This window comes from Camelus ferus, chromosome 25 (assembly GCF_009834535.1).
Source record: "Camelus ferus isolate YT-003-E chromosome 25, BCGSAC_Cfer_1.0, whole genome shotgun sequence".
NCBI lineage: Eukaryota > Metazoa > Chordata > Mammalia > Artiodactyla > Camelidae > Camelus > Camelus ferus.
Window position 1 is genome coordinate 29,688,299 of NC_045720.1, and position 22,981 is coordinate 29,711,279.

The following is a 22,981-nucleotide window of genomic DNA, read 5'->3' on the forward strand; positions in this document are numbered from 1 at the left end:
CAGTCTGTCTCAGCTTTTTATCTTTTCTACTACAACAAAAAAAGTGATTAAAGAACACTTTGTTAGAAGACAAAAAACAATTCCCCGTTTTGCTAGTTCCTTCATCTTTATTCTGATCAGTCCATGGTTGTAGTCATTGACCTACTTTGCATCTTAAATACGTATGTATTTTGCACTAGCTTTTTTGTGTTTCCTTAAGGTATCATACAATGTGTTCATGTTACTACACAATCTTCATAGCAGGTTTTAAAGTATTATGGTGATATATAATTTATATACCATAAAATTAACCCATTTTAGTGTATGATCCAAGGACTTTTAGTAAATTTGTAGAGTTGTTAAAAACACAGTTTTAGAACATTTCCATCACCTGCACCAACATTTTCTTGTGCCCATTTTTAGTTCCTGGAAACCACAGAGCTTTCTGTCATAGCTTTGTATTTCTTAGAAATTTTACGTAAATTTGTGTCCAGTTAATTTCACTTAGCAAGCTGTTTTTGAGGACCATCAGCAGTGTAGGATGTATCAGTAGTTCGCTCCTTTTTATCGCTGAATAATATTCTATTGAATGGTTATACCACACATTATCAACTCACCAGGTAATGGACACTTGGATTGTTTCCAATTTTTAGCTGTTATGAATACTGCTGCTATGAACATACGTTTGTGTGAACATACGTTTTCATTTTTCTTGGCTAGGATAGCTAGCAGTGGAATTGCTGAGTCATTTGGTAACTCTGTGTTTAACTTTTAAAGAAATAACTGAACTGCTCCAAAGTGACTGTACTGTTTTACATTCCCATCAGCAATGTATAAAGATTCCAATTTCTCCACATCTTTGCCAATACTTGTTACTGTCTCTCTTTTTCATTCTAGCCTTTAAAGAGGGTGGGAAGTGGTGTTTCATTGATCTCAGTCTGCATCTCCCTACTAACTGACGATGTGGGACATCTTTTCCTGTGTAGTAGCCTTTTTTATATCTTTGGTGAAATGACTATTCAGAGTGTTAGCCTGTTTTGAAACTAGGTTGTTTGCTTCTTTTTACTGAGTTATAGGAGTTTTTTTTAAAAGATACTCTGGACTTACGTTCTTTGTTAGACATAATTTGCAAGTATTTTCTCTCAGTCTGTGGCTTTTCATTCTATTTTTTTGAAGAGGAAAAGTTTTTCACTTTGATGAAGTCCAACTTATCAACCTCTTTCTTTTATAGATCATGCTTTTGGAATCATATCACCTAGGAAATCTTTGCCTAACCCAAGGCCACAAAGATTTTCTCCTCTGTCGTAGCCTAAAGTTTTGTAGTGTTAGTTCTTATATTTAGGCCTGTGATCCATTCTGAATTAATTTTTGTGTGTGGTATATTATAAGGTCTAATTTTTTTGTTTTGTTCTTTCATTTTTTTTGCATGTGGATATCCAGTGGTTCCACAACCATTTGTTGAAGACTATCCTTTTCCCCCATTGAATTGCCTTCACACCTTTATCAAAAGTCAATTGACCATAAAGGCCTAACACTTTATTTTTGGACTCCCAGTTTTGATTCATTCACGTTTATCCTTATGCCAATACCATACTGTCTTGATTTCTGATGTAGTAAGTCTTGAAAACAGGTTGTATAAATCCTCTAACTTTGTTCTTCTTTTTAAGAATTCTTTTGGCTACTCTTTGTGACAGTTTTTTTAAGTTTTTTTTGGGGGGGTAATTAGGTTTGTTTGTTTGTTTGTTTGTTTGTTTAATGGAGATACTGAGGATTGAACCTAGGACCTCGTGCACCCTAAGCACATACTGTACCACTGAGCTATAGCTTCCTCCCTCTTTGTAACAATTTTTAACGGTGGCAGAATAGTTCATAAAATGGATGTTTTACAATAAATGTACTTCATCATTTAATTAATAACTGGTATTGTTATTAACTTTGTGAAGAATATCCTGATGCCTGTATCTCTTGTTTCCTCTTGGTTGTATAGTTTCTTAAGGTGAATTCCTGGGAGGGGGATTACTGATCAAAGGCTCTGAACCCGTGTTCCCACCTGTTCTGTGTAAAGGGACAGCCTTACAAGGAGGGCAGAGATTTTTCACACTGAGGCGCTAACTCTTACCAAGCACTTACCAGGTGCCAGACACTCCTGTTAAATTCTTCATAATTATTTCACTGAATCTTCACAACTATGCTCAAAGTAGATGTGATTATCTCCATTTACGGAGTTAAGTACTTTGACCTAGTTTGACCAGCAGATAGATGGCCAAGCCGAGACTGCAGCCCAGGATGTCTCCCTGATTTTCTGCTGAAATACCTGTTCACTCTTGTACGCAGTTCTCGTTCATTCGCTGCGAGGATCAGTCGGGATAGAGGAATTCACTCACCTGTTTCCACAGTCCTCACCAGGCATACTCATCTTCTCTGAGTGTCTTTATCAGCACTTTTATTATTTGTCGCAGTAGCGGCATGCGGACTTGTAGACTGTGGGGACCCTTTTTATAGTCAGGAAGAACTGTTAGGCGCTTAAGGGAACTACCAAGAAATTAAAGATCAACCACCAGAGGGAGGCCAGAAAATGATGCTGACTCTTTAATTAACGTCTCCCAGCCTTCATCAGTTTCTCATAAGGGCCTATTGAACAAAGGGACAGCTTTCTATTTTTTGTTTCATGTTGTATTTTGAATGTGAGGATTCATTTGAAGTCTTTCCAGAAGGCTCGGTGCTGGGCTTTTGCAACATCTATAGACATTCTCACTCCATATCTTTTTCCACACTTTCTTCCTACCCAAGAGCTCTCAAGCCTTTTAAACCCAGGACACGGCAACTCCTGCTTCCTTGGCCTGGAGAGTGTACAGAGAGGAAGACTCTGGGGCATGACTGAGCGCACAACGGTGGCGCCGTCCTGCAGAACAAAGTGAGAGTCTGGGTTGGGGAGGAGATTCCAGCATCGCTGTCCTGGCTCAGAGGAACAGCCACAAAACAAAGCAGCTGAGGCCCTGCCTGAGAGCCTGCAGCACGGAGTAATGGAGAATCTGAGCTTGGCTGAGCAGGCCCCACACAGGTGGCCGAGGCCAGGAGAGTCGGGGTGTCTGCTTTGTCCAGGCGGGAATTTGGGCTGCCTGGCCCAGGTTTTGGCCGCTCTCGGTCAAAAGCTGGCATTGATGATGGCAGTGGGTCTTGTTTCATTCTAGGGCTGTGCCCTGAAACAGCACAAGGCTGAAAGTAGCTCTCCATTCCCTGGGGAGATGCTGAGAACACACAGAGCTAAGGCCTCACCACCCCTCACTCCCCTGTGCAGTCACCTGCGGAAGAGCTAACCCCACGTCCAGGCTATTTATTGTTCAAATGTTGCCCCTGCCCTAAGTGACCTTCCCACACACCTCTCTGTGTGACTCCCAGTGCAGCTCAAATCCTACCTAAATCATTGAATCTGCATGAATACCTTGTACAGGCGAGGCACCGGTCCTGATCTGGGAGTGGTCTTTGGGTCCCTGCTGTGAGTCACCTCTTCTTTCCCAGAGCTCGCTTGGCACTCTGTCTGTCTCTGCTGGAGTTTCACATGGCTGGGCTGTCACTCTCTTCTGCCCTCTGAGCCCCAGCTCTGGACCTTTCTCTCTCACTCTTGACTGTGAGCTTCCACCTCCCAGTCTCTGGCTCAGCAAGCTGATTCTCATCTCCTGGTTCTCATTTAACCACCAGATTCTTTTGCTGGTGGTGTTTTTTCTCATCATCTCCCTATAACCAGTGTCTTGGCATACACTTTGGGAAACACTGCAGAACTGACTCAGCTTCTGGTTGCTCCTCTGAACCCGTCTTAGTTTGATTTTGGCCTTGTTACCCCACAACAGACCTAAGCTATGACCATCCAGCCATAAAATCTCTACAGCAAGAACTGCTTTCTTTTCTTAAATATATATTTTAGTTGTAAGTGGCTTTTGCTGTAGACAGAATTACCATATAGCCAAGGAGGTGCCGTGGTGATAGTTAGATGAGGAAGAGATTCCTCTGATCTTCTGGAAAATGTGCTTCTTTTGGAGGGGATTGAGAGTGAGATTGGGTTCTCTAGAACTCTGGTTAAGAGGGGAACTCTAGTCAAGAGACTGGTTAAAAGGGGACCAAGCAGGTGAATCTCTTGTCCTCACTGTATCTTTTTTTTTAATTGAAATACAGTTGATTCACAGTGCTGTGTTAGTTTCTGATGTACAGCATAGTGATTCAGTTATATATATAAATATACTTTTTCATATTCTTTCTCATTATAGGTTATTACAAGATATTGAACCCGGCTCCCTGTGCTGCACCGTAGGACCTTGTTGTGTATCTGTTTTATATGCAGTAGGTTTTCACTGCATCATTTGACTGCTGACCAGGTTTTCCTTCTGCAGCTCTCCCCACCTCTGTTCTCTTTCTACTTTTACATTCCTTCTTGTCTCCTTTGCAGGCTCCTCTTTTTTTAACCCACTTTTTAATGTGGGTGTTCCCTAGACTTCCCTATTCTCTCTTCTCCATTGACCCACTCTGATCTCATTGTATCCCATACATTTAAACTTCAAGTTTATTTAAACTTATCCTATAATCCTCACATATATGCTGAGAATTCTCAGATGTCCCTCAAATGTCCAGCTCAGCACTCTTCTGCAGCTCCAGACCTGCAGGTGATCAGCTGTGTCCTGTTCCTCCTCTCCCTTTCCCCTGGGGAAACAAACATGACCAAAGGGTGTGATCCCCCTCTGTTAGAGATGGGCTATGGGAGCTGAGGACAGAACGATGCATTGGCTCATCCACCTACTCATCCATTCCCCAAGCGCCATGCTCCTACTGGGTGCTGGGCACTGGATTTGGCATCAGGAGCCCAAAGAGGAGTAAGACACGGTGCCTATTGTTAAGAGCCCAGGTCTGTCTAACATACAGAAAGATAACATAAAATACAACTTGGTAAACACAATACTTGACACATATAAGCCAAGTAGAGTGGGCACCAGAGGTGGGAATTACTAACTCTGCCTGTAGAAGACTTCACACACAGGGTACCTGGAGAAACTCCTGGTGGTCTTCGCGTTTTTATGCGTGTGAACATTCATGTACATGTAGACAGGTGCTCAGTAATTATTTGGCACCTGTGAGGACGGGAGCCAGCAGCCAATGCTAAGGATGGCAGAGCAGGAAGAATGAGGGTGAGGGTCATTGCCGATATTGGAGCAATCACCCTGGCCTTGATCTCCAGAGTCTTCCACACGAAAGAAATGCAGACCACGCACTCTCTTTTTAAAGCTCCTGTAAACACTTTCCTTGCCACCTAACAAAATTCTTAATTGAAATGGAAAAGAATCTTAGAGATCAGCTAGTCCCATTTGGAGTAGAATCCTACATCTTTAACCTGTTGCTAAACCTGAGGTGCTCTGCTGGCTGGAGTTGGGGTTGGGCTCCCCCATCAGACTTCCTACCCCGTGACTGCCCCGGAAACACTTCTGCAGACATCGAAGGCTCCAAGGAAATCGCCTGCAAACCATCATGTCCTCTTTTTCTTTCTTTCCTTCTTTCTTTAATGCTTGAGGAAATAAAAGCCCTGAGTAATCAAGTAATTTGCCCAAGGTCACGCAGCTAGATTGTGCTAAAACTTAATTAAGGTTTTAGTGTTCTGCCCACTGTTTTACATTCTTTTTTTTTCCCTTTACAACCCTGATTTGGGAAGCTTGGAAGAGCCAAGGCAAAAGTGCTAGTGAAAAGTGGAAGATTAAACTCTGAAATACAGGAAGCAAAAAGAGAGGGAAAAAGGAGGAGCAAGGAAAAGAGAAGAGAAAATAAAGGGGTGGCAGCGTTGAGACTGTTCACCTATTAACTGGCTATTTGTCCAGTGTTACTTGGGGATGCTGAGGAATCTTGTTCCCTTAATACTCCCTTGTCACCACTGAGGTAGGTTTTCTTTCCTAGTATAAAAATATTCCTGTAATTAACCAGTCAATCAGTCAGTCTGCAGCTTCCACAAATTATATATTGGTACTCAGCACTGTATGAAATGTGTAGATACAAAGGAATCACAGAGGTGGTCCTGCCTAGGGTAGATGGCTCCGGGGCTTTCCGCTCACCTTCAGTATCCCCTTAACTTCCTGTTCTTCCCCATTCACAGAAAACGGGCTCTCTGCAGAAATGTTTGTTCAACATGATCTTGCACCCTGGGCCCAATTGATTGGACCAGAGATATTCATTTGATCCACATAGAACCAATCAGAGTCTAGTTACAGTAAGTGCGAGGGTGGAGAAAAGGAAAGGAGAGAAAGAGAGAGAAGAAGACAAAGGGGAGGAAGAAAAGGAGGAGGAGAAATAGAAGAGGGAAGAAACAGAAATGAGGCAAGAGAGGTGGTCAGATAGAGACCAAGAAAAAAGAATAGAGATTTATTTGATAATCTTTTGCCACCTAAATGCAATACACACCAGAGAAGGCAGATGTGCTGGGTGAGAAGGATGTAATGGACACTTACAGAGAACCAGACAAAGACTGCTTATCCCCATGCTTCTGACAGCAGATTCCCAGTCCTGCATCAGGGACAGTGTTTGAGAGATGGAAGTTAGCAGCACGCTGGCAGGAGGTGACAGCCCCTTTGGACCAAAGCCTCCGCAATACCCCCTTTCCTCTCCCTCTGTGCTCAGATGCCATTCAGCAGCTGCTGTGTGTCCGTACCCCGTGTGCTCCGCCCTGCTGTTCTCACAGAGCTGTTAGTAGACAGACATCTCGTGAGGCCAGGGGAAGACACTTGACTTGCCTTGGTTCATATCCCCACAGGGATTCAGACAAGTCAAGGCACAGGAGAGGTGAAAGCTTCCGCGTTTATCCCTGAAGATCAGAGCCTCCGAGCGGCCGTGGACTGGCGGGAAGGGGGCGGCTGGTCCCTGGAGGCGGCCGCGCCCACGTGCAGAGGCGGGCCTGCGCTCACGAGTGGAACCTCCTGAATTCCTGTGGGAGCCGAGAGTTGGAATATGGTAGGAAGGCAAACGCTAAGGAATTTTTTTGATGCTGTATTTGCATAGTACACCCATTGTTTTCACTTTGTTTGTTTTGGGGTGGCTTGGGCAAGCGGGGGCTAATTCACCCAAGCACCTCTTGGCACAGGTACCGGTTGTGTCAATGAGCGATTGCCACATCGTGTTGTGTAACAAACCACCCCAAACCTCACGGCTTACCACAGCAAGCTCTCGTTCTCACGCTCAGGAGTCCGCGTGGCTCCTGTGGGTCACGTGAAGGCGCTGAGCTCCGGCTGGGCTGGGCTCCTGGTCTAGGGTTGGGTTTCGGTCTGTGCGTTCTCTCTGCAGCGCAGGCTGAAGGGGTAGCCGCCGTCCAGGGAAAGCTCTGTTCGTGGCCGTGGCAGAGGAGCGGGAGGGCAGTCCCAACTGTCTGGGCCTTTGTGACATCACTTCCCAACCCACTGACTCACATCAAGTCGCTCAGCTGAGCCCAAAGACAAGTGACAGGGAACTGCACGCTCACCGCAGAGCGGGAGGGAAGGAGTGAATAGTCTTGAACAAGCAGCCATCTGATCTACTGCTCTGGTGCTCACAGACATTCCTCCTACGCCCACAGCTGCCCAAGAGCGGCGTGAGAAGAGCCCGGAAGTTCCCTTTCCACCTCCATCTACCCCACCTGCATGTCCCCCCACCCTCTGAGGGTCCAAATTCTGTCTTCTCGGGCCACCTTCAGTTTCCTCCAGGGCAAGCGCAGACTGTCTCTTAGCACAGTCTGTCACGTATTATTGCTCAGGCAGGATGAACTAGTTCAGACAGAACTGTCTTGTCGAGCAAGCCTGTCAGGGTACCTCCCAGCTCCAGCTCACGGCCTCCCAAAGACTGTGATCTGAATGGAGGACTCCCGAGGGCCCACGCCACTGTGCCTGCAGAGCAATGCTTAAAATTTGTCATTTTACCATTTGAATTTGTTTATTATCTATGCCCCCTCCTCCAGACTACCAACTATAAAGGCAAAAAGCCTGTGTCTGTTTTATTCACAACCAGTGGTCTCAATGCCAGCCACACAGAGGCACTCAAAAAATATTTGTTAAAGAAGTGAGTTAGGGATTAGCAGATACACACAGTACTATATATAAAATAAACAACAGGACCTACTGTACAGCACGGGGAACTATATTCAATATCCTGTAATAACCTGTAATGGAAAAGAATCTGAAAAGGAATATATATCCACATATATAACTGAATCACTATGCTGTACACCAGAAACTAACACAACATTGTAAATCAACTTTACTTCAATAAAAAAAAAAAAGAAGAAGAAGAAAGAAAGACATGAACAGGCGCCGTAGGAACAGGTTCTATTGTCTTGGAGCCCAGGTTTTCAGTATTTCCCCAAATGCTGGCCACATGCGTCATTTCAATGCCTCTGAAAACCCCTCCCCTCCCCCACTCCTTCACCAAGTGAGTGAGGCTGGATCTGGATGGCAAGACTCGGTGGTGGCAGAGCCTCCCCCACCGCTCCCTGGGGCCCCTCCCAGTTCCTGGAGCGACTTCTGCTAGCAGGTCACCTGCCTGGACAGGTCACCTCTGCCCTGATCCGGATGCCCTCCGTGGGTCTCCCGGCCTGATGACAGTCACAGTGTCCTGCTGGGTGAGCACTGCCCTCATTCCTAGGAGCTCTCAGGGAGTAAATGTGTCAGGTTGCGCTGATTTCCTTCTCTCTCTCCCTCTCCTCCTCTTTCCTCAACTGCGGTTGAATAATCTGACTGGGGGAGGCGGCTGGGGAGAGGATTCCTTCCCAGTGACCTCTCATCAGGGCCTCATAAGGCCCAAGCACAGTTCTGTCTAGATCTAGGACTTGCTGACAGGACCTGGACAAATGGCAGGTGGGAGATCAGAATATATGCTGGGCCTTGACAAGGGCTTTAGAGCCAGACAGATTTGGGTTCAAATCCCATCTCTGCTATTTTCCTGATCACGAGACTGAAGACAAGTCTTCGAGCCTTTCTGCTCCTTGGTCCCTCATTTGTAAGGGTTACTGGTGCTGCCCAGTGGGGCACTTGTGAAGATTAAATGAGTCTATTTCCAGTGCCTGCCAACCACCGAGCACTCGGAAAAGGTATCATTCCTTAGCGCCATCCCATATGATTGTTCATTCATCTATTTTTCCCCTCTAGTTTTTTTTTCAATAAAATAAGGTTAAAATCAACTATACCTAAATTTAAAAAAAAAAAAGAAAAGAAAAAATAATTCACATAAGATAGGGAAAAATAAAACAGGTTAGAATAAATATCACACCAACCTAGAAGAAGGAACCAGGTTAACCTGCAGGGTTGGATTTGGGAAGAAAGGACAGTCCCAGCCTTTCTTTCCTAACCTGCTCAGAGTATGTGTCTGATAAAGCCTCTGATGTATAAATTTAATTATTTAAAAATATATTCTTATCTTTTGGAAAATATCCATGTATGGTCAAGATTTGTATATGTATATCATAAAAAGCAAAATTAGGAAACACTTAAATCGCTGCAGGGTGTTGGGTGATGTCAAGGATGTGTCGATAGAGAAGATTCTGGGGAGCAGCGGTAGTGGGGTTCAGCTTAAAGGCTCAACATATCACCAGTGGCACAGTCACTAGGTTGTACTTCAAAACTGAGGATAGCAGGTGTTTCTTAGACTGACATGTTCTGGGATGTTCTGTAAAATTCAGCTTGCGGGGTTACAGTCATGTCAGAGAGCTCTTTAAGCATCACAGGGATGTCTGCACTTGTACACAGGGCCTGTCTCACCCTGACACCCATCAATCCATGCCCATCTTTCTGCTCCCCAGTCCCCTCTCCTGTCATTTCAATCTGCATTCCCTCCCCTAACTAAGATCTGGGTTTGTCTTTGGATATCCCAAACTCAGAAATGAATTTTAAAAGTGCTACCTCTCGCAGATCTGCCCGCCCTGGGCAGCATACCCCAACAGCAGGAGCTCTGAAACCAGTTTCCCCCATCCTCAGGCTGCGGTGAGCTCCCTCTGCCCCCAGGTCCTGCAAGTAGGAAGGGGGCAGTCCAGAAAGCAAGCCCGGGGTCAGTGGGGTTTGATTTGTTTGGGTTAGTGACTTTTTTCTTAGAGATTTGTCAACGTAACTTCTCCGCTAAGCAGGAGCTTCTAGGGACAGGGACTTACTTATCTTTATCTCTCCAGGATGAAGCATTCAGTAAATGTTTGCTGAACAAATTAAAGAGCTCATGAGTGGAACTAGCTGAGCTTAACAAATAGTGAGCGTGCAAGAAATATTTGTTGAATAATAGAATGAATCAGTGGCTCGATGAACACGTTTGAACTGCTATATCCTTTCCACTTTCTTCTTAGCGGACTGTTTCTGACTCAGTTGACCTGATCCCTCATGACATGACATTCAGCTTGGTGTGACCTTTGGGCTGCATAGAGTTTAGGCGGCAAAGAACTCAGGCTCTGCAATCAGATAGATGAGGGTTCAAATAGCTGTCACTTAGGAATCCTGCATGACCTTGGGCAGGGCACATAGCTTAAGTCTGAGTTTCCTCCTTTTAAAATTCAGAATGGTAACAGTCCTGACTCAAAAGTTTTGGGAAAGGCTCAATGGGGATAATCCATTTAATGTACTTAGCATAATGCCTTAATGCCCAGCACAGAGCTAGCGCTCAATCAGTGATGGCTGTTGTTATTCGTTACTGCCATTGTCTCCTCCTTCTCATCCTTGTCCCAGGCGCCTGAGCTCAGTGAGAAGGCTCTAAGGCCCTTCCCAGGGCAAAGGTTTCACCTCTCTGTGGAGATCACAGTTGCCCCTCTCTGTCAGGTACAGCAGCACTAGGTAGAGATGTTCTGATTACTCTAAGTGGGTGGTCTTTAAGCCTGGTTTGGAGAGTGGGTGGTTTGTTTTAACAACCTAATCTTTTTTTTTTCTCTCTTAACAAAAATTTATAATAAAAAATTCAGGTAGAAATAACAAAAATTTTAGATAGATTCAAAGCAGAATGTTTATGTGTGGCTTCTCAAGCCACTTGCCTCAGTTGAAATCCTGACCCCTTCAGTTACCAGTACGTGAGATTGCCCAGATATCTGACTAAGCCTCAATCTTCAAAATGGTTCCTATAATGGTACACACTTGACAAGGTAGTTGCATGAGCTACTAAGTATAACAAACAGCACTCCTGGGCCCTCAAAGGTTATCAATCATTACGTGAGTGTCTGATGGTGGAGAAAAGGTTGAACCAACTCCCAACTCCAGTGGCGATGTTCAGGTGTCTCCCCTGGAACCACGTTTTGAAACTCCAGATCTTACTAGTTACACTGTTCTGATTTTCTGTCTGCCTAAGTTGGGGCTGCCACACCCAAAAGAGTGCCTCTACTCTGACCAGGCTCTTAATCTGAATCGTGAATCTTAATATGACAGAAAACTGCTTTGGAAAATCTCAGTTCTGCTCCAAGCTCAGGGTCATGTCCTTTATCCTTTGACTTTAAAAGCTGTTTTTATAGACGGTAAGGGACTCACATCTAAACCATGCAGGCCCTGCCCATGTCACACTCAGTTTAATTGGACTCACTGTGAGAAATATGTCCCTGCCTTTTATTAGTCAATCAAGAAAAACAAAAGCAATTTGTACTGTCCAGGATGTACCCCGAACTATTTGCAAGGTCAGTGATAACATGCTGTGAATCAATTTTAATTAAATTGGTTCACTTTGATCTAAAAAATATTGTAACTTTTACAAATGTGTCATTTTGGCAGTTATATATAGACCACAGATGACTAGGATGTCATTTGTAAATCCAAAAGGAACTATTATAGAATGATATATATGTGAGATCAAAACAATATTTATAAAAACCATGCCAGGATTTTCTCTAGTAAAAAGAGAAGGTGATTTTCAAAATCAAAAAAATATATAAATACAAGCACTATTTCCTAGATTTTCCATCTAACTAGTCAAATTAAAAAGATACAGCTTTATTCGGTGCAGCGGATCCTTGATTAGCTGGAATTCTTTGGGAATAGTGTGCTTGGGTTAACTGGATTCTCTCTACCTTGTGAGAAACTCTTCTAGACCATAGTTTTATCCTTCCCTCCCCCCTTTCTTCCTCTCTCCCTCCTATTTTCTCTCCTTCCCTCCTTAAAAATAAGTATAAGGGATACAATTTAATCTTTCAGACCTTCTGACAATCATTCTGAACATGAAATTTCACTGTTCAGTCTTAAAATAAGGAAATTGGCTTGATTAAGTCTCTGGACAATTGAATAGCAAATCATCTTGTGGTTATTTGACCAATCCCCAGCCCCTCTATCTGACACAGTCTTCATTTACTTTCTTTGTAGCATGCAATACTGTTTGCAAATAAACAATTCATCTATTTGTGTATGTGTACGTGGGGCGGGGACTGGCTAGTTCTCAACTGAATCTGCAGCATCTGGAGGTGTTTGGGACGAGCTAGCCACTTTGTAAATGTTGGTTGGATAATGAATGCCTTGGTTTCTTATTCTTCACCTATCACCAAAAAGTCCTCACCGACAAGGCTTAGCTCATAGTAAGGGAGCAGTGATAAGCCAGGGCCCAGCCCAGACCAGGAATATGGACTGGTCCTAAAAACCAGAGCAGGCAAAAGATCATCCCTCTAGGGAATCAGATAATGGCTGCAGGGGGTGCTGCAGGGGCTTATTAGGCATAGAGGACCCTCTGCTGGCTTCCTACACTGCGGATGCTGAGAGAGCTCTGCAGGTAAGAAAAGCGTTGGTGCCAGTGACCACCTGGAGCCTTCGTCCCTGATGAATGAGGATAGACCTCATGGGCAGGGAGGCCTCTTCTCCCAGAATGGGCAGGCCCAGTTGGCCTGGATTAAAACCAGGCTAATGGCCTCCTTGGCCCCTGATCTTGGCCTTCTGGTTCTTATTACTCTTAGGGTGGAAGGGTCAGGAATGGTTAATCCAAAGAAAATCTATCTACAGAAAGAGTGCTTCTCCTTAAGGCTCAGAGCAGAGCTGGCCTGAGCAGCCCACCACCGTCTTGGAGCTGGAGGGTAATGGCAGCTCCAGCCTCATGGGAACTTGCGGGGGAGAAAGAATGTAGAGAGCAGGTGACACAAATTCAGCCAAGACCACAAAGTTGCTGGCTTCTAACCTCTTCACTCTTCACCCTGTAAGTTTCTGACTAGAACTTCAGAAGGTATTGACCTGCCCCTTGTCAGTCCATCTTGTGCTCGGAGACAGAACAGAGAGGGAGACTTGACGTGCTGCCACTGGAGGGGTGACCTAGGCAGCAGGATGCAAATCTCAGTCAGACGTGCATCCGTTACCTCCCGGAACCCTTCATATCCACTGAGTGCCAGGTGTTTGCTGAGTGTTTCATAAAGATTCTAATACAGAATCTTCCCTGCAACTTCTGCAGGATACCTATCATTGTTCTCATTTTATAGACAGAGACACTGAGACTCAAAAAGATGAAGGAATTTGCCTAACGTCAGGTGGCGTGAGATATGATCTCCAAAGCACATGCTCAGCCTTCTCCGCTGCATTTCCACCTGAGCGGAGTGTGTGTGGGTAGAGATAAGCAGGAACTTCTAAGAAGCACTTGCTACCTAACCAAAAATAACTTCAACCTTTGTTTGTCATCCAAGAACATCATTATGTGTGCCCTCTATGGAAATGCATCATAATTCAGTCAGACCCTATGATATATGTGGTGTTCTATGCCATGTCCCCAGCCAGCTGTGCATTAATTGGTAGTTTTCCTTCTAGCACTGCTTGCTGCCATCTGAATTTCTCGGTAGCTTCCAATCTTGTCAGTATCTTTGTGCACAACTGCTGTGAGCTGGCCCGAGGGTGACTCTGCCTTTCCTATGAGTTCCTGAGAGTTTTTAGCCGTGCAAAGACCTTTTCTCTGACTCCAGTGCTCACTGAATGGTGATTTGAACCCAGGAGCTCAAGAGTGGCCACGTTCCATCTACCGTGAGTCCAGGGAAGTGGAGAGAGCATAAGGCAAGTGTTTGTAGAGATGAGAAATGAGACAGGTTACAAATTCAGGGTCCAGGACAAAGTCTTATCCACCATACGGAGCACTGCCTCACTCCAGATACCCCAGGAAGCTTCCTTGATTTAAGCCAGCCTTCAGCAGAGAGAGCTACTCTGCCACACGACTCAGGCTCTTTCCTAAGACTGCACCATTGATTTTGTATAAAAATGTTGCTTCCAGTGCCACTCCACTAGTGGAAAAATTGGATGCAAGAAAATGTAAAGCCATAAGGAACAATTAAGATAAATATGAGCTATTCTTTCAATGAATAATATCTAGCCATTCCAATTCATTATTGTGAAGATTGGATAGAAACAAAAAGCAAAATATGATGCTGACTTTAATGCACATTATTATAGCATTGTAAAAAAAAGAAATGTATTTGAAGAAGATGGAGGAAAGTACACCAAAATGGCAACAATAATAAAATGTCAGGTTAACGAGATCATATGTGTTTTCCCTTAATTTTCTCTATTTTATTTCTACAATGTGGCTCTATTATGTAGATGATTTAAAACAGTTCTTATTCCCAAAGCTCAAACCTGAGCAGTTTGGGTAGTTTCTGGGAGTCCTTCGAGTCATCACAGATCATATGCCTAAAAGGAAGGACTGAATTCAACTTGAGAATTAGGAAGTGGTTGTTGGCATCAAAGGGGATGCCCACCTGTCGGCTGGGGACATGAATGACAGTCCTTCTATCAAGCCCAAGAGGAGAACTGGGTGACTACTTGCAGAAATACTTCTGTGAAAGAGCTGTGAAGTAAACCAAGAGGCGGGGCAGTGTCTTCCCAGTGAGCACAGGTGGCCAGCTCCTGGCCAGGCACTGCCCTCTCTCAGCCCCTCCCTGTCTGGGCTCTGGAGCACCTCTCCCTTCCTCAGCAGCTCTCCTCCTCAAAGCTCCAAGGAACCATGCTACCCACTGACCCTGAACTTCATCTCTGTTAAATGCCTCCAAATTATCTTAATGAGGATTCTCCCTGCCCACCGGGGGGTCAGCTCAGGGCTGCCCTGTGACTCCTCCTGTTGGCGAGGTGCAACAGGTCACTGAGAGGCTTGCTCAAACACCCCCTCAGGGGAAGACCTGCAACCACAACTTTTGTGTTCCTGGGTCTCAGAATGCTTCTTAGTTCACTGAGCCCAGCCAATGCCCCCAGTGAGCGAGGACTGAACAGAATAAGTAGTAAAGGGGGGTGAGAACCTGGGGCCCAAGCTCCCCCTGAGCAAGCAGCCGCGTCCAGGACGGGTGGACTGCCATGGGTTTCCGTTCATCAGTCATGAGACACCCACCCCAGGGGCTAACATATGAATGAGCAGTTGGCCTTGTGTGGATGAACAGTAATTAGCTAAAGATTAAGAAGCAAGTTAGCAACAAGTTCTCCCCAGAGAGCAAAAGAAGTGTGCAAATAATGTGAGAGGAGACCCCCCCATGCCCCCCACACACAAAGGACCAGAGCTGCTTATCAAATAAGTGGAAATTACTTACTGTACATTAAATATCAGTATTTAGTGAGTGGCCACCACATGGAGGCCCTATGCTGGGTGGTGAGCGAAGCTGAAGCAGTTGGATGGTCCACGAGTCAGAAACTCACTGTCAGGGACCTTGGGGTAGTCCCAGGGAAAGGTTTGGACTTGTCTAGGTAGTTCCCTGGCAAGACCAGATACAGCTAAAAGGCAGGTGCAGAACTTGCATCATGGAGGGCTTCCTGGGGCCACATATACCACTGAGCATATAGCAGAAAAGCCAAACCAATTAGCCAGGCCCCAGGTCTCTGCTTTGACACCTTTGCCTCCCAGAAGCCGCCACTGACTCCCTGAACTCTGGGTTCCCCTGTTACACTCTCAGACTGTAACGGCAGCACTCATGAGTGTGATTGTGTGATTGATGGTCTGTTTCCATGCAAATAGGAATGGGGGTGTCTCTTTATCACCATTGTACCCTCAACCTGGCATGAATAGGTTGCCTACAAATATTCACAGCACTCACCACACAGTAAGGATGCAAATACTTAGGTAATTATTTCTCTGCTGCCTTGTTCATTGCTAAACTTTAAGTCCCAAGTGCACAAGGGCCTCCATTATCTTGTTCCCCACCAACATTGGCACAGTGCCTGCACATCGTGGCACCCAATGTTGGTGGCAGAAATAAAGACATGAATAGAAGTCCACAGATCTAGAGATGGGCAGGGAAAGGGGGATAAAACTGAGAGGTTGGGAGTCAAATATGCCCAAGAATGAACCAGGGGAGCACAAAGTGAGAACGTCTAGGGCTTCTGACTGTGTGGACATGGGACGCCCACATCCTCCTTTCCAAGTGCGTGGTTAAGGGCATGGGGGAGGCCAGCCACCACACTCAAGATGATAAACCAAGGCCAAGGGCCTCTTTACCCCAGAAGACAAGTTAAACCGCTCATTTCCTCCTCTGCAAAGTAAAAAGCACAGGTCCTTTTCTTTTGTGAGATGGAGCCTTGAACTCCCCGAAAGTCTGGAGAGCAGGGGGAAATGGTTTGGCACCTGCAAGGTCGGGTTCACACATAGGGGTGGATTCCAGCCTGTTGGCTGGGAGCTTTAGTGCCGCTTGCTGACTAGTTACGAGGTCAGCTTTGTGTCCGGTAGGTAGAGACTTGAGTTTGCATCACTGGGGCTGCCTCTGCTAGAACTTCCAATTTTTCTTCTTCCCAGGTGTGAGTGGAGACAGGCTCCAGGAAGAGTTCAGGAAGGCGAGGGAGCCAGTAATCCACAGCAGCATGACAAGGGAAAGATGCGGGCCATCTGGAAAGCTACTCGAGGCATCTCTCCTCTCTGCGGTAATTTCTCTCCCTGGATCACTTGCCAGAGTTGGCTGCCAAGGCAAGGACTCTCCTGGAAGTTGAGAAACTGCTGAAATACTGTGAAGATTCAGGAACTAAAAGCCACGCTGCAGATGGGAATTGCTGGAAGACTTTCCTCTCTCTGGGCCTCCTCCTCTTCCCTCCTCTCCCATTCTAAAACGTGTTTTAGGTTCTGTCTTTCATGAAATTCCTTCTTATCCCAATTTCCACTTCCTACTTTCCTGGGCACCAAAAAGGGAAGAGGGAGCACTGAATGTTGAAAGCAGCCACCCCCAGTCCTCACCCCAACACACACACACACACACACACACATACACACACACATCTCTAAAACACTTCACCCATTTTTAGCAGATAAAAAGGTTAAAGGAAAATGTAGACTTTTGCCAGGATCTATCTTATTGCCTAATCAATCTGCTTGGATGGTGTGACTGACAGATTTTAAAACAGGCTTTCAGATTTTAAGCTAGCTGCTCTGTGATTGATTCGGCCTTTTGTCATGAACGCTTTGTATTTGGAGGGTAGAGGTGGCAGAGCCTGTATGCGGCTGATGGGGGGAGTTTTGAACATATTTGTGCTGATCTCACCAGCCTTTGAGGGGACGCACCAAACATTTCCCTTTCGTGTGCTTGTGTCTGTGGTTCGTGTACATGTGGGGTTATTATTCTACTTAGTACCTCCATTCAGTTCGCCCAGGAGAGTTTTCTAGACATTGACTTTATTTCCTTATTTTTTTGATTCAAGTGTCACAAATGTTGAACATCAGTAAATTGCTCTGAGCTGATTTAAGCCATTGTCGAATTTGACCTTAATCATAACCACAGTATACTCTATACAAATTCTTTAGTGTTTTGTAGAAGCGAGTAGTTTATATGTTCATTCAAGTGAAGTGTTCATAGTCACATTTTTGCTTAAATACTAAGATACAACATTTCCAGGCAAAAGGTAAAGAGTGGTCCCCAAACGTGTAACTCTTTAAAATGATGTCATTCTAGTTGAGGGTGGGTGTAGCTCAGTGGTAGAGAGCATGGTTAGCATGCACGAGGTCCTGGGTTCAATCCCCAGCACATCTATTAAAATAAATAAATAAATAAACCTAATCACACACCCCCCAATAAAATTAAATTTAAAAAAATAAAATTAAAAAAAAATTTAAATGATCTCATTCTACTAATAAATGGAGCCCAGTTGTGTATGTTTACGTGCTGGGGGCAGTGCTCAGTGGTGGGGGTGACCCCGACAGTGAGCCAGCAGATTCACGCTGTGGTCCCCAACTGCCCCTCACCCACCAGCTGTGTAAGCATGGGTCACTTTGTCTTTCTCAGCCACTCTTTCCTTCTGTGGAGGAAATTTAGAATCATCTAGACCAAGGCTAAATCTGGCCCACTGCCTGATTTTATACATCTCGCAAGCTAGGGATGGCTTTTACATTTTTATACAGTTGGTAAAATAGTATTCCATGAAAGGTGAAAATTATATGAAATTTAAATTTCAGCGGCCCATAAATAAAGTTTTATTGGCACATAGCCATGCTCACTTATTTAGGTATTGTCTGTGGCTGTTTTCCCAGTGCAGTGGTGGTGTTGAGTAGTTGCCATGGAGATGGTATGGCCCAGAAGCCTAAAATACTTACTGTCTGGTCCTTTGCTGAAAAAGGTTTCTGGCCCTGATCTAGTTCAACTCCTTGACAGATGAGGAAATTAAAGCTTGGCCAAGTCTTAGCTCAAAAAGACAAAGCATAGAGAGAGACAAATGGCCATTTTGAAGCATCCAAAGGGAAAAAAACAATTAACAATAAACAAAAGAGTAAGGACGCAAAAGGAATGTCTTTCTTACATGACAAAGGATCATGTGTTATACGAGAGATAAGGACAAAGACCTTGCGAAACCCTCAGGACATGCTGCATTGTCTGCACAGAAGAACTGGTATTTTCTTAATCTGGAATCAAATTATGATGGGTTGCCGAGGAGGATTTGGGAGGTGGGCAGATGACGTCAGAAGCAGCTTGAGATTCTTCATGCTGATAAGACTCCAGGAAACTTACACCCAAACTCGCTGCAGGAAATGGAGGTGGACATTCGAAACGCTTTAGTGGGCCTTTTCAAAAGTGTGGGAGGTCTGGAAGGGATGAGGCAATGCTGTGACTGGAGAAAGGGAGCTGGGGGTGGATTAGAACTTTTGAGTCAAAGGAGGTCTAATGTCAGAAAATCCCAAAGCCCTTCAGGTCACAGACTCGACTTATAATAGCCAGCATTGTTCTGAGAGCTTGGCCCTCACTAGTGACAAGGCTCATATCCCAGCAGGTATACAGGAGCAAAGTAAGCGTGCAGTCGGCCACATAACGATTTTAGGAAGGTTTAGACAGTTTCATGGGGTGAGGGAGGCGGAAACAAGTTCATCACCCTTCAGTTCACGTAGGAGCATTGCTGGAATATGACTGATGATGAAAAATAATATTTCAAGCCCAAACGTGAACAGGGGAGAGAAGAAATTGCCCCGAGATCCGCACTGCTGATGATCAACGGGGTGCCAAGCTCTGCTCCCCTGGGAAGGGCTGAAGTGGATAAAATATAAAATTGAACTTGCTGAACAGAAAGGATCTACCCTGGGAATTCAGTTTATTGCCAACACACAGTCAGTATTTCACTGATTCAGCGAGCAAGAAGGACCCTCTCTAAACTGAACTCGTGGTTAACAGCGTGAGCTTGTGAGTCAGACTGCCTGGGGTTGCATCCAAAATCTACCGCTTGAATTCCTTGGGCAAGTTACTGAACCTCTCAGGTCTCATTGTCTTCTGTAATAATAACACTAATTTTAAAAGAACAATAATAATAGTACCTGCATTATGGGCTACTGAATTTAAGTGAGATTATTGATAGACAGTGCTTGGGACAACTGAGCATTCATGGGCACTCATTTGATGCCCCATGCCTGCTATTGGCTTCATTGTTGAGCATATTAACTCAGAATATGGATCTGAGTGCAAATAGTTGTGGGTTGAACTTCCAGCTTCACCACTGAGTAGCCTTGAAACCTTGAGCAGATTACCTCAACTCTCTGAGCTTCAGTTTTCCTATTTGTAAAATAGTGGTAACAATAGTACTTACCTTAAAGGGGCTATGGTGAGGATTTAAGTGAGAAAATATACTTAAAGTGCTTGGGAGTGTTTCCGGTACTTAGCTATTATGCTGACGATTATGATATCATCATCACCTTTATTATTATCATTCATTGGTCCCCTAACACCCAAAAATGTTCTGAAGACAGGCTGTGGAACAGTAAGCCTGATAAGTGATGCGTACTTGGCATACATATACAAAGAATCTTCACATAAATGACTTGATCAAATGGTGGTAAAATGGGTTCAGATTGTCATGGGATTCCTCCCCTGAGCTGGACAGACAGGGTGCAGGCTGAAGGGAGACTGTGGATGATGCTGCCATGGGCATCCCCACTGGCTGGGGACCTCCTCCCGCCCCAACGCCCTCCAGGCTGAGCCCAGAAGCGCTGTGTGCTCTGACTCCTTTGATTCTCCCCTTGAATCATTGAGATTCTTGCTTCTGGTCTTCCCACCTCCTTTCTGCCAAATTCCGTTATTCTTGTTTCCATCAGGCTTCTCCACATTGGGAACTTGTGGCTACAATACCGCCTCGTGTTCCAGGTAAAATTAAGCTCCTGACTCATCTCCTTTATCAACAAGAAGATAGAAGCGATGGTCCCTGGAGAGGAAAGGGCTCTTTAATAGCTGGCGCAATCTCTCTTCTTAGTTTGCCGAGTCCAGACGTCATTTCCTACCATTAAGAGATTTGTTTGCTTATCTGATATTCCACAGCTTAAATTACTGGGCATTCACAGTGACAGGGCTCGACAAACCTGCTTTTCCCATTTCTTGCTACCCACACCCTTTCACTTCTGCTAACTCCTTCACAATGAACAGAAGGGAGCCTATCCACTGACATCAGGAGTTACAAGAACATGTGTTATAGATGCCGGCGGTGTACCAGTGAGCACACGGTGTGGTAAGGCTGGGGTGTTGCTCCCACTCAATTTCTTAAGAACTGAGGGTCTCTTCTCCCAAATAAGCCAGATTGGAAGGTTTGTCTTTCCTTCTGCTTTTCCATGTGCCCATCTGGGAGACCGTTGGGGAATAAGTAACACATGGAACTCAAGTTCTCGTGCTCATAAGTTCCTTCCTGTGAACCTGTGGGGTCCGTGGGATCACTTCATCCCACTTTTTCTTTTTGCTGGTGAGGAAGTCATGAAGTATGGTAATGGCTGGATCCTACCGAGCTTGGACAAGAGCTTGGCTCTCCTGACTCTCAGGCTGCCACCCTTGCCTCCTTACAGTTCTTGTTGCCTTCCCTGCTCATGGCTGGAGTGGATTCTCCTTGGTGCCTTTTCTGATGCTTCTAGGCAGCCAGGACTCATTCGGGAACCTGGCTCTTGTGTAGTTTTCTTGGTGCATGGCATCCTCTGCAGACCTAAAGATTTCCCCTAGTGGCCTGTGGTCAGGACAGATACTTATTTGGGGTGAGGAACTGGGCTGCCTGAATCTGATTGGCAGAAGGTTTAAGGTGTGAAGTGTGAAGTCACTGTGTGTTTTTTCAGCTTGGTATGGCCCAGAACCCAAGTCCCACTAGGAAAGAAAACATTGAATAAATAGTCCCCGATTGGGCCATAGAGTAATGAGTGTGACAAAGGTCAAGTACAGGATATTAAGCAAGTGTGTCTCCAGGATTTTAATTTAGGTTGGGTCCAAGGAGACAGCATAGAGGATGTCATGTGTAAGCAGAGACCTGACGACTGAAGAACGTTCCAGGCCAAAGAGACAGCATCTGTAAAGGAAGAGCTGAGGCAGGAAGTAGGGTTACCTGTCTTGGCCTGACCTTGGCTTTTGCTCATTTATCTGGTGGGACTTGATCAGGCCCATTCCAGAACCTTCCTGCTCTGCCACCACCAAGGGCGATGGTGCTGCTGCAGGGACTCAGCTGTCTGTCTCCATGAGCTTCTGGCTCTTATACCAAGGCTCAAGGCAACAAGTCGGGTCAGTCACCTCCAGTGAATGTGAGCGAGGTGAGAGGCGTGGTGAATGGCTGAGACACACCCCACCTCCCCATCTCCCTGCAGGACTGAAGGACTCACTCCCCGAGGCTATGAGGACCAGCAGCAGACAACCTCCAGTGACCAGTCTTACTTCAAAAGCAGGCAGTTCTGGGGCACCATCCCATGTTCAGAACTCTTAAGACTTCCTTTGACTTCCTTGTCCTTTGACTTCTCTCTCAACTCAATCCTGCTTCCTCTCCTCCCCCTCTAAAGGCTTTGGTCTCAAGAGATCCTTATAAACCTCCTCCTGCACACCAATCATCATCTCAGGGGCTGCTTCCTAGGGAACCACCTTGTAGCAGATGAAAAGACCTAGGATCGAGGATGAGAAGACTGTGTCTGAGCCTGTCCCATCCTGACCATGTTATCTTGGACCAGACTTAGTACTTCCTGCTGGGGTTGGTACCAGGCACCATGCCTGTCACACAGAAGGTTCTCAGTAAGTGCTTGTTGATTCAGACAGTGGATGGAACTTTCTCTGTACATGTTCTTAAAACCCGCACAGTTGTCAATTATTATTATTTAGATTTAGAAAGGGGAAAAAACATAAAATAACTCCAATGAAATAGTGAAAGATGGGCTTATATGTGTAATCTGAAAACTATTACGAATGAGTCTATATACAAAACAGCAACAGATTCACAGACATAGAAAACAAACTTATGGTTACCAAAGGAAGGAGAGGAAGAGAGGGATAAATTAAGTGTGTGGGATTAACAGATACAAAGTACTACACATAAAACTGATAAGCAATAAGGATTTACTGTGTAGCACAGGGAACGATATTCAATATCTTAGAATAACCTATAATGAAACAGAATCTGAAAATACATATATATAACTGAATCACCTTGCTGTACACCAGAAACTAACACAATATTGTAAATCGAGTATATTTCAATAAAAAAAAAGTGAAAGATGGAACTAGATTGAAAGTTGGAGACCCTGGAGTGGGAGAGCAGGGAAGAGGATCCACAGTTGTCCAGAGGAGACATAATGAAGAAGAAAGGGAGACCGAGCGCTCAGAGCAATGAGAACTGGGAAGGAACAGAGGCACAGAAACCAAGGGGTGAAC

At 45.1% G+C, this 22,981-nt stretch overlaps 1 long non-coding RNA gene across 5 annotated transcripts in view; it reads left to right on the plus strand.

Moving 5' to 3' along the window:
- Positions 1–22,569, plus strand: part of LOC116659881 — a 77,137-nt gene extending 54,568 nt beyond the window's left edge. For all 5 annotated transcript variants that reach the window (XR_004315254.1, XR_004315251.1, XR_004315252.1 and 2 more), the window contains 2 exons: positions 6,761–6,957; positions 16,654–22,569. This is a non-coding gene — a long non-coding RNA (uncharacterized LOC116659881). The remainder of the gene's footprint in view (positions 1–6,760; positions 6,958–16,653) is intronic.
- Positions 22,570–22,981: the final 412 nt, after the last annotated feature.